The 16,019-nt window shown below is 54.1% G+C and overlaps 2 non-coding genes and 1 pseudogene across 2 annotated transcripts; all 3 read left to right on the plus strand.

The window, feature by feature from the left end:
- Positions 1-232: 232 nt before the first annotated feature.
- On the plus strand, positions 233-415 carry LOC144669773 (U2 spliceosomal RNA). The gene has a single exon (XR_013573740.1). It is a non-coding gene; the product is annotated as a U2 spliceosomal RNA (small nuclear RNA).
- Positions 416-5,766: 5,351 nt separating this feature from the next.
- Positions 5,767-5,948, plus strand: LOC144669760 (U2 spliceosomal RNA). Its single transcript, XR_013573731.1, has one exon. It is a non-coding gene; the product is annotated as a U2 spliceosomal RNA (small nuclear RNA).
- Positions 5,949-11,299: 5,351 nt separating this feature from the next.
- Positions 11,300-11,480, plus strand: LOC144669799 (U2 spliceosomal RNA; annotated as a pseudogene).
- Positions 11,481-16,019: the final 4,539 nt, after the last annotated feature.

Below are 16,019 nucleotides of genomic sequence, written 5' to 3' on the forward strand. Positions count from 1 at the left end.
TGGGGAAGGGTCGCTGTCTAAGACCTTTCTACCACAGCGCACCGAGAGACTGGGAACTGTTTAGAGCCCCTCGGGCTGTACAGATCAAAATGAAAGGCTGTAAATGACTGTAATATTGTTTGTACTGATGCACCTGGTGATACATTTTGGAAAAGTTTAACCTGGATTGTACCCTTGTAATGTTGTTTTTGAAATGGTTTTGAATGTGATTGAAGATTTTTATGAATAAAGTATATTTTTACAAAAAAAAAAAAAAAAAAAATCTGTTCTTATCAGTTTAATATCTGATACGTCCCTTATCTGGGGACCATATATTAAATTGATTTTTGGAGCAGGGAGATGGAGTAGGGGCTTGCTCCGTCCACTCCACGCATCGACCCGGTATTGCAGTATCTCTGGGAATGGTGCACCACCCCTTTCCAGGGGATTTTCAATGCTAAAAATAGATTTCTTACAAACATCTGCTTTCTTTACTTTTCAACATGCGCATCTTTCAAAACACAACTTTCTTTCTTTCTCATCGCTTCTCGGCCTTTTGGCTAAGATCAAGTGTAGTGTTGCAGGGGCGACACCATGGTCCTGCCAAGGCAAGGTCGGGATGGAAGGGCGATAACCAATCGCAATCCGAATCCATACCGTGGGTTACCTATCACCGTCCGAGTCACGGTGAACCACAGCGACGAAGGAGGATCACCTATGGATCGGGGCTTCTTCACCAGGAGGATCCTGTTGAAGGCGTGCGGCTTCCAAGCTACGGAGATCTTCACCCTGCACGACTCCCGCAAAGGTGGTTATTTCGACGTCACGTTCAAGCGAGTGGCAGACTGCGTCCGGCTCCTGAGGGTGTTCGAGGAGAAGAGAGACCTGCCGGAGATGAAGATCCTGACGGCGGAGCCGCACTTTTCTCTGCCGTTGCAACGGGAACGTGAGGTGATGGTGCATGTGTACAACCCCTTCGTCCCTGTCGCCGACGTGGTCACCTTCCTCACCAGGTACTTCGATAAGGTGGGGAGCGGCACCGAGATTCGAGACGACTTGGGGATCTGGACAGGCAAACGCCTGTTTAAGGTCACGCTAAAGACCGATGGTAAGGGAGCCATTTTCCACCCTCCTTCCAGTTTCGCTATCGGGGGAAACCGTGGCTACCTGGTCTACGCTGGGCAACCCAAGCATTGTCGCTCATGCGGCAAGGCTGGTCATGTGGCGGCCAACTGCAGCGCCTCCCTCTGCAAGATCTGCAAACAGGAAGGGCACCAGACAAAAGACTGCAAACAGGCCAAGTGCTGCAACCTGTGTGGCGAGGCAAGTCACCTCTACAGGACCTGCCCCAAACGCTGCCGTACTTACGCACAGGCAGTCAAAGCCGACCACGGGGAAGCAGAAGAAATGTTCCGTGTCACTCCAACCACCAAGGCCCCCAGGGAGCTCAACGGGACAAAGGAGGACACAGAGAGAGACAAGGTGGAGAAAGAGATTGAGGCAACAGAGAGCCAATCAACAGCACTACCCCCTGAACCTTCCAGTCCTCAGGACAGCGAATCAATGGAGGAGGAGGCAGCAGTGGAAAAGCAGCAGGGGGAGTGGCGGACGGTGAAGAACAAGAAAAGTAAGAGGGAGCGAAGAAGAAGCAAAGGCGTTTCCCAGAGAAGCGGCAAGAGGCGTCTCCCATCCGACACGGATGACAAGGGCAGCAGCTCTTCGGATGATGAAGTGCCAGAGCGGCACCGACAGAAGAGGCGGCAAAGCTCCAGGGCGTTGGAGGACGAGACACCCGAGCTCCAGAAAATTGGAGACAACAAGGAGCCCAGCGCACCCCAACTTGGCCTGCAACCTGAGGAGGCCAGTGCACCACAGCCCCTGGAATCTGGGAGCAGTGAGGCAATCATCGCACCCCAGCTCCAGGAAGCCGGGAACAGCAACCCCCCAGAGGGGGTGAGTTTTGGAGAAGCTTCTCCAGCAAAGGTCATCTCAAAATCCGCTCACTACGTGAACCTCCAGATGCCACTGGAGCAGAACACGGCCAAGGAGATCTACCTCAGCCCATCCAAAGTGAAGGAATTTGAGCTCACTACGGGTATGAAGGAGCAGACTAAAGGTCTGGGACTCTCAGAGACAGTGGGTTTGGTAGGAGAATAAATGCTTTAATATGGGTTTAAAGATTGTATCCATAAATGTGCGTAGCATTAAATCTACTACGCGATGTGTTGCGACCTTGGACTACCTAGCCAAGGTCAAAGCTGACCTGTTGTTTCTGCAGGAGTGTGCGATACCGCACCTCAGCTCCTACAGGCAATGGTCACGATGGTGGTCCCACGGGCCATCGATCTGGTCGGGCGGAAACGACTCTCGTTCCTCCGGCCTGGGTATTCTGCTGCGGGGAGGCAACTTCACCGTCTCCGAGGTCAAGGAGGTGGTGGGCGGGCGACTCCTGGTAGCAGACGTAATGTACAAGAACGCTCCACTCCGGTTAATTAACGTGTACGGCCCGGCACAAGGGGCTGAGCGGCTGGAGGTTTTTCAGCAGCTCCCACTGCTGCTGGCGACCTCCAGGCCGGTCATTCTGGGCGGGGACTTCAACTGCATCATCGATGCGGCTGGACGATCCGGCAGGGCCGGAAGCAGATTGGACGCTACGTCCAGATCCCTGATGGAAACAGTTAAGGATGCCAAGCTGCACGACGTCTTCAGCAACCCTGCAGACGGAGCGCAGCGTAGATACACCTGGTCGCGGCCAGACGGGTCCATTCGTTCCAGGATAGACTTCCTGTTTGTGTCCCGTGCATTCACAGTCAGATCCACCGAGGTCAAGCCGGTGTTCTTCTCTGACCACTGCCTCCTACTGGCGGACTGCCACTTGGAGGAAGACCTGAGGGTGGGCAGGGGGGCATGGAAGCTAAATGTGCAACTGCTGACCCCAGAGAACATTGAGGAGCTCAAGAGGGATTACAAAGGTTGGAGAACCGTGAAACCCCTCTTTGAGTCCCTGACACACTGGTGGGAAGTGATCAAGGGAAGCATCAAGAGGTTTTTCATCCTCAAAGGCACCCAGAAAGCTAGAAAGGAACAGAGGGAAATGTCCCGACTCCAGGAAAAGATGCAGAATCTGCTCCGGCTGCAGTCGATGGGGGTCGATGTCAAGGAGGAGCTCCAAGAGGTGAAGGGCCAGCAAGCCTCGCACTTTGCCTCGGAGGCCTCCAAGATCATCTTCCGTTCCAGAGTCCGCTCCGTGGAGCAGGATGAGACGTGCTCACGTTTCTTCTTCCAAAAGGTACACAGAGAGCGCTCTGTGATCAGCAGCCTGAAGGAAGAAGACGGCTCAGTAAAGTCATCACGGTCCGACATTCTGAGGATCAGCAAATCCTTTTATGCCGGACTGTATGACGTGAAGCCCACGGACAGCACGGCCTCCCAGTCCTTCCTGTCCTCTATCACGGAGGTCCTAGACCACAGTACGCGGGAGAGCCTAGACAAACCGCTAACTCCTGACGAACTGACTAAGGCCCTCGAGTCCTTCGAGAAGAGTAAAACCCCCGGAAGCGACGGCCTGCCGGCGGAGTTGTATTCGGCTCTGTGGGACTTGATCGGCCCAGACCTGCTAGAAGTGTACGAGAGTATGCTCCTGGCCGGCAGCATGTCAGAATCCATGAGGAAAGGCATCATCACCCTCATCTACAAGCACAAGGGGGAAAGGGAGGAAATTAGAAATTGGCGACCCATTTCACTGTTGAATATGGACTATAAGATTCTGTCCAAGGTCATCGCCAACCGGGTCAAATCCGCTCTGGAATTGGTGATTCACCCTGACCAGACCTGCTCTGTGCCAGGCAGGAAGATCTCTGACAGCCTGGCGCTGCTCAGGGATACGATTGCCTATGTACAGGACAGGGGTGTGGATACCTGCCTCATCAGCTTGGATCAGGAGAAGGCCTTTGACAGAATATCGCACACCTACATGGGGGATGTGCTCTCCAAAATGGGCTTTGGGGAGGGAATTCGAAATTGGATCCAACTGCTCTACACTAACATCAGTAGCGCAGTCTCAATCAATGGGTGGGAAACAGATAGCTTTCCGATTAAATCTGGAGTCAGGCAGGGCTGCCCTCTCTCGCCTGTCCTTTTTGTGTGCTGCATAGAACCCTTTGCCGAGTCCATCAGGAAGGATCCGGGCATAAGAGGAGTGACGATCCCAGGCAGTGGAGGCACTCAGGTAAAAGCCTCCCTGTACATGGACGACGTCGCCGTCTTCTGCTCGGATCCGCTGTCGGTGCGCAGACTGATGCACGTCTGCGACCAGTTCGAACTGGCCTCGGGAGCCAAGGTAAATCGTGGGAAGAGCGAGGCCATGTTCTTTGGGAACTGGGCTGACCGATCCTTTGTCCCCTTCACTGTCAGGGCTGACGGCCTGAAGGTGCTGGGGATATGGTTCGGAGGGACCAGGGCATGCGTTAGAAACTGGAAGGAGCGAGTGGCTATGGTGAAAAGGAAACTGGGCATGTGGGAGCGACGCTCCCTCTCCATTGCGGGTAAGAACCTGGTCATCAGGTGTGAGGTACTCTCGCTGTTGCTGTACGTGGCGCAGGTCTGGCCCATTCCACACTCCTGCGCGATGGCGATCACTCGAGCCATCTTCCGCTTTATCTGGAGGTCGAAAATGGATCGTGTCTGCAGGGACGCGATGTACAAGCCTCTAGATGAAGGGGGAAAAAACGTGCCCAACATAGCCCTCACACTGATGGCCACCTTTGTGTGCGGCTGCATCAAGCGGTGCGTAGACCCTCAGTACGCAAACACCAAGTGTCACTACGTGCTGAGGTTCTACCTGTCCCCGGTGTTGCGAAGGATGGGTCTGGCCACGCTGCCGCGGAACGCTCCAAGTAGTTGGACCGTGCCGTACCACCTGTCCCTGGAGGAAAAATTTATGCAGAAAAACACCTTTGACCACAAGTCCATCAGGCAGTGGTCAGCACGTAACGTCCTAGAGGCCCTGAGGGATAAGGAGAGGGTGGACCCTGTGGGATGGTTCCCCGAGCAGACTGTCAAAGTCATTTGGCAGAATGCCTCATCGCCAGAACTTTCCAACAAGCACCAAGACGTAGCTTGGCTGGTGGTGAGAAAGGCCCTCCCCGTCAGATCCTTCCTACACGCCAGGAGTCTCACCCCCTCTGCACGTTGCCCTCGAGGTGGCTGTGGTGGGGAAGAGACCGTTGTTCACCTCCTTGTGGATTGTGCCTTTGCAAAGAAAGTCTGGAGAGAGATGCAGTGGTTGCTGTCGAGGTTCATCCCGAGCAGTTCTGTGACACAGGACTCTGTGCTCTACGGGCTGTTCCCAGGGACACACACCGAGACAAACATCGACTGCAGCTGGAGGATCATCAACTCGGTGAAAGAGGCGCTTTGGTCTGCCCGAAACTTGTTGGTCTTCCAGCACAAAGAGTTGTCCCCGACCGATTGTTGCGGACTGGCACAATCCAAAGTCCAGGACTACGTGCTGAGGGACGCACTAAAGCTTGGGGCAGCTGCCGCAAAGGCGCAATGGGGAAGGGTCGCTGTCTAAGACCTTTCAACCACAGCGCACCGAGAGACTGGGAACTGTTTAGAGCCCCTCGGGCTGTACAGATCAAAATGAAAGGCTGTAAATGATTGTAATATTGTTTGTACTGATGCACCTGGTGATACATTTTGTAAAAGTTTAACCTGGATTGTACCCTTGTAATGTTGTTTTTGAAATGGTTTTGAATGTGATTGAAGATTTTTTATGAATAAAGTATATTTTTACAATAAAAAAAAAAAAAAAATCTGTTCTTATCAGTTTAATATCTGATACGTCCCTTATCTGGGGACCATATATTAAATTGATTTTTGGAGCAGGGAGATGGAGTAGGGGCTTGCTCCGTCCACTCCACGCATCGACCCGGTATTGCAGTATCTCTGGGAATGGTGCACCACCCCTTTCCAGGGGATTTTCAATGCTAAAAATAGATTTCTTACAAACATCTGCTTTCTTTACTTTTCAACATGCGCATCTTTCAAAACACAACTTTCTTTCTTTCTCATCGCTTCTCGGCCTTTTGGCTAAGATCAAGTGTAGTGTTGCAGGGGCGACACCATGGTCCTGCCAAGGCAAGGTCGGGATGGAAGGGCGATAACCAATCGCAATCCGAATCCATACCGTGGGTTACCTATCACCGTCCGAGTCACGGTGAACCACAGCGACGAAGGAGGATCACCTATGGATCGGGGCTTCTTCACCAGGAGGATCCTGTTGAAGGCGTGCGGCTTCCAAGCTACGGAGATCTTCACCCTGCACGACTCCCGCAAAGGTGGTTATTTCGACGTCACGTTCAAGCGAGTGGCAGACTGCGTCCGGCTCCTGAGGGTGTTCGAGGAGAAGAGAGACCTGCCGGAGATGAAGATCCTGACGGCGGAGCCGCACTTTTCTCTGCCGTTGCAACGGGAACGTGAGGTGATGGTGCATGTGTACAACCCCTTCGTCCCTGTCGCCGACGTGGTCACCTTCCTCACCAGGTACTTCGATAAGGTGGGGAGCGGCACTGAGATTCGAGACGACTTGGGGATCTGGACAGGCAAACGCCTGTTTAAGGTCACGCTAAAGACCGATGGTAAGGGAGCCATTTTCCACCCTCCTTCCAGTTTCGCTATCGGGGGAAACCGTGGCTACCTGGTCTACGCTGGGCAACCCAAGCATTGTCGCTCATGCGGCAAGGCTGGTCATGTGGCGGCCAACTGCAGCGCCTCCCTCTGCAAGATCTGCAAACAGGAAGGGCACCAGACAAAAGACTGCAAACAGGCCAAGTGCTGCAACCTGTGTGGCGAGGCAAGTCACCTCTACAGGACCTGCCCCAAACGCTGCCGTACTTACGCACAGGCAGCCAAAGCCGACCACGGGGAAGCAGAAGAAATGTTTCTTGTCACTCCAACCACCAAGGCCCCCAGGGAGCTCAACGGGACAAAGGAGGACACAGAGAGAGACAAGGTGGAGAAAGAGATTGAGGCAACAGAGAGCCAATCAACAGCACTACCCCCTGAACCTTCCAGTCCTCAGGACAGCGAATCAATGGAGGAGGAGGCAGCAGTGGAAAAGCAGCAGGGGGAGTGGCGGACGGTGAAGAACAAGAAAAGTAAGAGGGAGCGAAGAAGAAGCAAAGGCGTTTCCCAGAGAAGCGGCAAGAGGCGTCTCCCATCCGACACGGATGACAAGGGCAGCAGCTCTTCGGATGATGAAGTGCCAGAGCGGCACCGACAGAAGAGGCGGCAAAGCTCCAGGGCGTTGGAGGACGAGACACCCGAGCTCCAGAAAATTGGAGACAACAAGGAGCCCAGCGCACCCCAACTTGGCCTGCAACCTGAGGAGGCCAGTGCACCACAGCCCCTGGAATCTGGGAGCAGTGAGGCAATCATCGCACCCCAGCTCCAGGAAGCCGGGAACAGCAACCCCCCAGAGGGGGTGAGTTTTGGAGAAGCTTCTCCAGCAAAGGTCATCTCAAAATCCGCTCACTACGTGAACCTCCAGATGCCACTGGAGCAGAACACGGCCAAGGAGATCTACCTCAGCCCATCCAAAGTGAAGGAATTTGAGCTCACTACGGGTATGAAGGAGCAGACTAAAGGTCTGGGACTCTCAGAGACAGTGGGTTTGGTAGGAGAATAAATGCTTTAATATGGGTTTAAAGATTGTATCCATAAATGTGCGTAGCATTAAATCTACTACGCGATGTGTTGCGACCTTGGACTACCTAGCCAAGGTCAAAGCTGACCTGTTGTTTCTGCAGGAGTGTGCGATACCGCACCTCAGCTCCTACAGGCAATGGTCACGATGGTGGTCCCACGGGCCATCGATCTGGTCGGGCGGAAACGACTCTCGTCCCTCCGGCCTGGGTATTCTGCTGCGGGGAGGCAACTTCACCGTCTCCGAGGTCAAGGAGGTGGTGGGCGGGCGACTCCTGGTAGCAGACGTAATGTACAAGAACGCTCCACTCCGGTTAATTAACGTGTACGGCCCGGCACAAGGGGCTGAGCGGCTGGAGGTTTTTCAGCAGCTCCCACTGCTGCTGGCGACCTCCAGGCCGGTCATTCTGGGCGGGGACTTCAACTGCATCATCGATGCGGCTGGACGATCCGGCAGGGCCGGAAGCAGATTGGACGCTACGTCCAGATCCCTGATGGAAACAGTTAAGGATGCCAAGCTGCACGACGTCTTCAGCAACCCTGCAGACGGAGCGCAGCGTAGATACACCTGGTCGCGGCCAGACGGGTCCATTCGTTCCAGGATAGACTTCCTGTTTGTGTCCCGTGCATTCACAGTCAGATCCACCGACGTCAAGCCGGTGTTCTTCTCTGACCACTGCCTCCTACTGGCGGACTGCCACTTGGAGGAAGACCTGAGGGTGGGCAGGGGGGCATGGAAGCTCAATGTGCAACTGCTGACCCCAGAGAACATTGAGGAGCTCAAGAGGGATTACAAAGGTTGGAGAACCGTGAAACCCCTCTTTGAGTCCCTGACACACTGGTGGGAAGTGATCAAGGGAAGCATCAAGAGGTTTTTCATCCGCAAAGGCACCCAGAAAGCTAGAAAGGAACAGAGGGAAATGTCCCGACTCCAGGAAAAGATGCAGAATCTGCTCCGGCTGCAGTCGATGGGGGTGGATGTCAAGGAGGAGCTCCAAGAGGTGAAGGGCCAGCAAGCCTCGCACTTTGCCTCGGAGGCCTCCAAGATCATCTTCCGTTCCAGAGTCCGCTCCGTGGAGCAGGATGAGACGTGCTCACGTTTCTTCTTCCAAAAGGTACACAGAGAGCGCTCTGTGATCAGCAGCCTGAAGGAAGAAGACGGCTCAGTAAAGTCATCACGGTCCGACATTCTGAGGATCAGCAAATCCTTTTATGCCGGACTGTATGACGTGAAGCCCACGGACAGCACGGCCTCCCAGTCCTTCCTGTCCTCTATCACGGAGGTCTTAGACCACAGTACGCGGGAGAGCCTAGACAAACCGCTAACTCCTGACGAACTGACTAAGGCCCTCGAGTCCTTCGAGAAGAGTAAAACCCCCGGAAGCGACGGCTTGCCGGCGGAGTTGTATTCGGCTCTGTGGGACTTGATCGGCCCAGACCTGCTAGGGGTGTACGAGAGTATGCTCCTGGCCGGCAGTATGTCAGAATCCATGAGGAAAGGCATCATCACCCTCATCTATAAGCACAAGGGGGAAAGGGAGGAAATTAGAAATTGGCGACCCATTTCACTGTTGAATATGGACTATAAGATTCTGTCCAAGGTCATCGCCAATCGGGTCAAATCCGCTCTGGAATTGGTGATTCACCCTGACCGGACCTGCTCTGTGCCAGGCAGGAAGATCTCTGACAGCCTGGCGCTGCTCAGGGATACGATTGCCTATGTACAGGACAGGGGTGTGGATACCTGCCTCATCAGCTTGGATCAGGAGAAGGCCTTTGACAGAATATCGCACACCTACATGGGGGATGTGCTCTCCAAAATGGGCTTTGGGGAGGGAATTCGAAATTGGATCCAACTGCTCTACACTAACATCAGTAGCGCAGTCTCAATCAACGGGTGGGAAACAGATAGCTTTCCGATTAAATCTGGAGTCAGGCAGGGCTGTCCTCTCTCGCCTGTCCTTTTCGTGTGTTGCATAGAACCCTTTGCAGAGTCCATCAGGAAGGATCCGGGCATAAGAGGAGTGACGATCCCAGGCAGTGGAGGCACTCAGGTAAAAGCCTCCCTGTACATGGACGACGTCGCCGTCTTCTGCTCGGATCCGCTGTCGGTGCGCAGACTGATGCACATCTGCGACCATTTCGAACTGGCCTCGGGAGCCAAGGTAAATCGTGGGAAGAGCGAGGCCATGTTCTTTGGGAACTGGGCTGACCGATCCTTTGTCCCCTTCACTGTCAGGGCTGACGGCCTGAAGGTGCTGGGGATATGGTTCGGAGGGACCGGGGCATGCGTTAGAAACTGGAAGGAGCGAGTGGCTATGGTGAAAAGGAAACTGGGCATGTGGGAGCGACGCTCCCTCTCCATTGCGGGTAAGAACCTGGTCATCAGGTGTGAGGTACTCTCGCTGTTGCTGTACGTGGCGCAGGTCTGGCCCATTCCACACTCCTGCGCGATGGCGATCACTCGAGCCATCTTCCGCTTTATCTGGAGGTCGAAAATGGATCGTGTCTGCAGGGACGCGATGTACAAGCCTCTAGATAAAGGGGGAAAAAACGTGCCCAACATCGCCCTCATACTGATGGCCACCTTTGTGTGCGGCTGCATCAAGCGGTGCGTAGACCCTCAGTACGCAAACACCAAGTGTCACTACGTGCTGAGGTTCTACCTGTCCCCGGTGTTGCGAAGGATGGGTCTGGCCACGCTGCCGCGGAACGCTCCAAGTAGTTGGACCGTGCCGTACCACCTGTCCCTGGTGGAAAAATTTATGCAGAAAAACACCTTTGACCACAAGTCCATCAGGCAGTGGTCAGCACGTAACGTCCTAGAGGCCCTGAGGGAAAAGGAGAGGGTGGACCCTGTGGGATGGTTCCCCGAGCAGACTGTCAAAGTCATTTGGCAGAATGCCTCATCGCCAGAACTTTCCAACAAGCACCAAGACGTAGCTTGGCTGGTGGTGAGAAAAGCCCTCCCCGTCAGATCCTTCCTACACGCCAGGAGTCTCACCCCCTCTGCACGTTGCCCTCGAGGTGGCTGTGGTGGGGAAGAGACCGTTGTTCACCTCCTTGTGGATTGTGCCTTTGCAAAGAAAGTCTGGAGAGAGATGCAGTGGTTGCTGTCGAGGTTCATCCCGAGCAGTTCTGTGACACAGGACTCTGTGCTCTACGGGCTGTTCCCAGGGACACACACCGAGACAAACATCGACTGCAGCTGGAGGATCATCAACTCGGTGAAAGACGCGCTTTGGTCTGCCCGGAACTTGTTGGTCTTCCAGCACAAAGAGTTGTCCCCGACCGATTGTTGCGGACTGGCACAATCCAAAGTCCAGGACTACGTGCTGAGGGACGCACTAAAGCTTGGGGCAGCTGCCGCAAAGGCGCAATGGGGAAGGGTCGCTGTCTAAGACCTTTCTACCACAGCGCACCGAGAGACCGGAAACTGTTTAGAGCCCCTCGGGCTGTACAGATCAAAATGAAAGGCTGTAAATGATTGTAATATTGTTTGTACTGATGCACCTGGTGATACATTTTGTAAAAGTTTAACCTGGATTGTACCCTTGTAATGTTGTTTTTGAAATGGTTTTAAATGTGATTGAAGATTTTTTATGAATAAAGTATATTTTTACAAAAAAAAAAAAAAAAAATCTGTTCTTATCAGTTTAATATCTGATACGTCCCTTATCTGGGGACCATATATTAAATTGATTTTTGGAGCAGGGAGATGGAATAGGGGCTTGCTCTGCCCACTCCACGCATTGACCCGGTATTGCAGTATCTCTGGGAATGGTGCACCACCCCTTTCCAGGGGATTTTCAATGCTAAAAATAGATTTCTTACAAACATCTGCTTTCTTTACTTTTCAACATGCACATCTTTCAAAACACAACTTTCTTTCTTTCTCATCGCTTCTCGGCCTTTTGGCTAAGATCAAGTGTTGCAGGGGCGACACCATGGTCCTGCCAAGGCAAGGTCGGGATGGAAGGGCGATAACCAATCGCAATCCAAATCTATACCGTGGGTTACCTATCACCGTCCGAGTCACGGTGAACCACAGCGAAGGAGGATCACCTATGGATCGGGGCTTCTTCACCAGGAGGATCCTGTTGAAGGCGTGCGGCTTCCAAGCTACGGAGATCTTCACCCTGCATGACTCCCGCAAAGGCGGTTATTTCGACGTGACGTTCAAGCGAGTGGCAGACTGCGTCCGGCTCCTGAGGGTGTTCGAGGAGAAGAGAGACCTGCCGGAGATGAAGATCCTGACGGCGGAGCCGCACTTCTCTCTGCCGTTGCAACGGGAACGTGAGGTGATGGTGCATGTGTACAACCCCTTCGTCCCTGTCGCCGACGTGGTCACCTTCCTCACCAGGTACTTCGATAAGGTGGGGAGCGGCACCGAGATTCGAGACGACTTGGGGATCTGGACAGGCAAACGCCTGTTTAAGGTCACGCTAAAGACCGATGGTAAGGGGGCCATTTTCCACCCTCCTTCCAGTTTCGCTATCGGGGGAAACCGTGGCTACCTGGTCTACGCTGGGCAACCCAAGCATTGTCGCTCATGCGGCAAGGCTGGCCATGTGGCGGCCAACTGCAGCGCCTCCCTCTGCAAGATCTGCAAACAGGAAGGGCACCAGACAAAAGACTGCAAACAGGCCAAGTGCTGCAACCTGTGTGGCGAGGCAAGTCACCTCTACAGGACCTGCCCCAAACGCTGCCGTACTTACGCACAGGCAGCCAAAGCCGACCACGGGGAAGCAGAAGAAATGTTCCGTGTCACTCCAACCACCAAGGCCCCCAGGGAGCTCAACGGGACAAAGGAGGACACAGAGAGAGACAAGGTGGAGAAAGAGATTGAGGCAACAGAGAGCCAATCAACAGCACTACCCCCTGAACCTTCCAGCCCTCAGGACAGCGAATCAATGGAGGAGGAGGCAGCAGTGGAAAAGCAGCAGGGGGAGTGGCGGACGGTGAAGAACAAGAAAAGTAAGAGGGAGCGAAGAAGAAGCAAAGGCGTTTCCCAGAGAAGCGGCAAGAGGCGTCTCCCATCCGACACGGATGACAAGGGCAGCAGCTCTTCGGATGAGGAAGTGCCAGAGCGGCACCGACAGAAGAGGCGGCAAAGCTCCAGGGCGTTGGAGGACGAGACACCCGAGCTCCAGAAAATTGGAGACAACAAGGAGACCAACGCACCCCAACTTTGCCTGCAACCTGAGGAGGCCAGTGCACCACAGCCCCTGGAATCTGGGAGCAGTGAGGCAATCATCGCACCCCAGCTCCAGGAAGCCGGGAACAGCAACCCCCCAGAGGGGGTGAGTTTTGGAGAAGCTTCTCCAGCAAAGGTCATCTCAAAATCCGCTCACTACGTGAACCTCCAGATGCCACTGGAGCAGAACACGGCCAAGGAGATCTACCTCAGCCCATCCAAAGTGAAGGAATTTGAGCTCACTACGGGTATGAAGGAGCAGACTAAAGGTCTGGGACTCTCAGAGACAGTGGGTTTGGTAGGAGAATAAATGCTTTAATATGGGTTTAAAGATTGTATCCATAAATGTGCGTAGCATTAAATCTACTACGCGATGTGTTGCGACCTTGGACTACCTAGCCAAGGTCAAAGCTGACCTGTTGTTTCTGCAGGAGTGTGCGATACCGCACCTCAGCTCCTACAGGCAATGGTCACGATGGTGGTCCCACGGGCCATCGATCTGGTCGGGCGGAAACGACTCTCGTTCCTCCGGCCTGGGTATTCTGCTGCGGGGAGGCAACTTCACCGTCTCCGAGGTCAAGGAGGTGGTGGGCGGGCGACTCCTCGTAGCAGACGTAATGTACAAGAACGCTCCACTCCGGTTAATTAACGTGTACGGCCCGGCACAAGGGGCTGAGCGGCTGGAGGTTTTTCAGCAGCTCCCACTGCTGCTGGCGACCTCCAGGCCGGTCATTCTGGGCGGGGACTTCAACTGCATCATCGATGCGGCTGGACGATCCGGCAGGGCCGGAAGCAGATTGGACGCTACGTCCAGATCCCTGATGGAAACAGTTAAGGATGCCAAGCTGCACGACGTCTTCAGCAACCCTGCAGACGGAGCGCAGCGTAGATACACCTGGTCGCGGCCAGACGGGTCCATTCGTTCCAGGATAGACTTCCTGTTTGTGTCCCGTGCATTCACAGTCAGATCCACCGAGGTCAAGCCGGTGTTCTTCTCTGACCACTGCCTCCTACTGGCGGACTGCCACTTGGAGGAAGACCTGAGGGTGGGCAGGGGGGCATGGAAGCTAAATGTGCAACTGCTGACCCCAGAGAACATTGAGGAGCTCAAGAGGGATTACAAAGGTTGGAGAACCGTGAAACCCCTCTTTGAGTCCCTGACACACTGGTGGGAAGTGATCAAGGGAAGCATCAAGAGGTTTTTCATCCGCAAAGGCACCCAGAAAGCTAGAAAGGAACAGAGGGAAATGTCCCGACTCCAGGAAAAGATGCAGAATCTGCTCCGGCTGCAGTCGATGGGGGTGGATGTCAAGGAGGAGCTCCAAGAGGTGAAGGGCCAGCAAGCCTCGCACTTTGCCTCGGAGGCCTCCAAGATCATCTTCCGTTCCAGAGTCCGCTCCGTGGAGCAGGATGAGACGTGCTCACGTTTCTTCTTCCAAAAGGTACACAGAGAGCGCTCTGTGATCAGCAGCCTGAAGGAAGAAGACGGCTCAGTAAAGTCATCACGGTCCGACATTCTGAGGATCAGCAAATCCTTTTATGCCGGACTGTATGACGTGAAGCCCACGGACAGCACGGCCTCCCAGTCCTTCCTGTCCTCTATCACGGAGGTCTTAGACCACAGTACGCGGGAGAGCCTAGACAAACCGCTAACTCCTGACGAACTGACTAAGGCCCTCGAGTCCTTCGAGAAGAGTAAAACCCCCGGAAGCGACGGCTTGCCGGCGGAGTTGTATTCGGCTCTGTGGGACTTGATCGGCCCAGACCTGCTAGGGGTGTACGAGAGTATGCTCCTGGCCGGCAGTATGTCAGAATCCATGAGGAAAGGCATCATCACCCTCATCTATAAGCACAAGGGGGAAAGGGAGGAAATTAGAAATTGGCGACCCATTTCACTGTTGAATATGGACTATAAGATTCTGTCCAAGGTCATCGCCAATCGGGTCAAATCCGCTCTGGAATTGGTGATTCACCCTGACCAGACCTGCTCTGTGCCAGGCAGGAAGATCTCTGACAGCCTGGCGCTGCTCAGGGATACGATTGCCTATGTACAGGACAGGGGTGTGGATACCTGCCTCATCAGCTTGGATCAGGAGAAGGCCTTTGACAGAATATCGCACACCTACATGGGGGATGTGCTCTCCAAAATGGGCTTTGGGGAGGGAATTCGAAATTGGATCCAACTGCTCTACACTAACATCAGTAGCGCAGTCTCAATCAACGGGTGGGAAACAGATAGCTTTCCGATTAAATCTGGAGTCAGGCAGGGCTGTCCTCTCTCGCCTGTCCTTTTCGTGTGTTGCATAGAACCCTTTTCAGAGTCCATCAGGAAGGATCCGGGCATAAGAGGAGTGACGATCCCAGGCAGTGGAGGCACTCAGGTAAAAGCCTCCCTGTACATGGACGACGTCGCCGTCTTCTGCTCGGATCCGCTGTCGGTGCGCAGACTGATGCACATCTGCGACCATTTCGAACTGGCCTCGGGAGCCAAGGTAAATCGTGGGAAGAGCGAGGCCATGTTCTTTGGGAACTGGGCTGACCGATCCTTTGTCCCCTTCACTGTCAGGGCTGACGGCCTGAAGGTGCTGGGGATATGGTTCGGAGGGACCGGGGCATGCGTTAGAAACTGGAAGGAGCGAGTGGCTATGGTGAAAAGGAAACTGGGCATGTGGGAGCGACGCTCCCTCTCCATTGCGGGTAAGAACCTGGTCATCAGGTGTGAGGTACTCTCGCTGTTGCTGTACGTGGCGCAGGTCTGGCCCATTCCACACTCCTGCGCGATGGCGATCACTCGAGCCATCTTCCGCTTTATCTGGAGGTCGAAAATGGATCGTGTCTGCAGGGACGCGATGTACAAGCCTCTAGATAAAGGGGGAAAAAACGTGCCCAACATCGCCCTCATACTGATGGCCACCTTTGTGTGCGGCTGCATCAAGCGGTGCGTAGACCCTCAGTACGCAAACACCAAGTGTCACTACGTGCTGAGGTTCTACCTGTCCCCGGTGTTGCGAAGGATGGGTCTGGCCACGCTGCCGCGGAACGCTCCAAGTAGTTGGACCGTGCCGTACCACCTGTCCCTGGTGGAAAAATTTATGCAGAAAAACACCTTTGACCACAAGTCCATCAGGCAGTGGTC

This window comes from Cetorhinus maximus, chromosome 29 (genome assembly GCF_964194155.1).
Source record: "Cetorhinus maximus chromosome 29, sCetMax3.hap1.1, whole genome shotgun sequence".
Lineage (NCBI taxonomy): Eukaryota > Metazoa > Chordata > Chondrichthyes > Lamniformes > Cetorhinidae > Cetorhinus > Cetorhinus maximus.